The sequence below is a fragment of the Primulina huaijiensis genome, chromosome 3 (genome assembly GCF_012295235.1).
Source record: "Primulina huaijiensis isolate GDHJ02 chromosome 3, ASM1229523v2, whole genome shotgun sequence".
Classification (NCBI taxonomy): Eukaryota; Viridiplantae; Streptophyta; class Magnoliopsida; order Lamiales; family Gesneriaceae; genus Primulina; species Primulina huaijiensis.
Window position 1 is genome coordinate 14,875,169 of NC_133308.1, and position 1,127 is coordinate 14,876,295.

General features: G+C 28.8%; 1 non-coding gene across 1 annotated transcript; it reads right to left on the bottom strand.

The window, feature by feature from the left end:
* Positions 1 to 786: 786 nt before the first annotated feature.
* LOC140974667 (small nucleolar RNA R71) lies at positions 787 to 897 on the bottom strand. The gene has a single exon (XR_012174825.1). It is a non-coding gene; the product is annotated as a small nucleolar RNA R71 (small nucleolar RNA).
* Positions 898 to 1,127: the final 230 nt, after the last annotated feature.

Sequence of the window (1,127 nt, forward strand, 5' to 3'; positions counted from 1 at the left end):
TTTAGTTAAACAATATTGCATAAACCAAGCATAAATCCTCGAGCCTTGACAAAATTTATAATTTGTAAACTTCGTTCTTGCATTTGGTAATCTATAAATTAATAAATTTAAGCTTAAAATAACCTCTCTGTGGATCGATCTCGTACTTACGAAATATATTACTTGCAGACAACCTACACTTGGGTGAATTATAATTTAAGTAGTAGCAAGTTTTTGGCGCCGTTGCCGGGGAGGTATAAATTAAGTTTATATTTGTTAATTATGTTTTATTTATAAGTATTGTTTTTTTTGTATGTGTATTTGGAGTCGAAAAAAAAGTGGTAGACTTATTCGAGTATCTGAAAATAATTTAAACATGGATGATAATTCAAATAATCAAGATAATGATAACAATAATAATAATAATAATAATAATAATCAAGAACATGATCAATTAAGAACACTTAGGCACCATATGAACCCTATTAGAACTAGTGCCCCATCTTGTTTAGTTTTTCCTCCTGATGCATCTAATTTCAACTTTAAACCTCAAATTATTCAACTTTTACCAAATTTTCATGGCTTCGATTCTGAAAATCCATATTTACATCTAAGAGAATTTGAGGAAGTTTGTAACACTTATAATGATCAAAATTGTAGCATGGATATATTTCGATTAAAGCTTTTCCCTTTTTCTTTAAAAGATAAAGCTAAAACATGGCTACAAAATTTGAGATCAAGTTCAATAAGATCATGGGAAGAAATGCAACAACAATTTCTCAAAAAGTTTTTTCCTTCCCATAGAACAAACTCTTTTAAAAGAAAAATTACTACTTTTTCTCAAAAACAAGGAGAAATATTTTATCAATGTTGGGATAGATATAAAGAATTACTTAATACATGCCCACATCATGGTTTTGAAACATGGAGAATAGTTTCTCGCTTTTATGAAGGTCTAATACCTAAAGATAGGCAAATGATAGAATTCATGTGTAATGGAACTTTTGAAGATAAAAACCCAAATGAAGCTATGGAGTATTTGGATTCATTAGCAAAAAATGCTCAAAATTGGGATAATATAGGCACAATAGAACCACCAACAACTAAAATCAATAATTCAACAAATGGGGGTGGTATATGTAATCTTA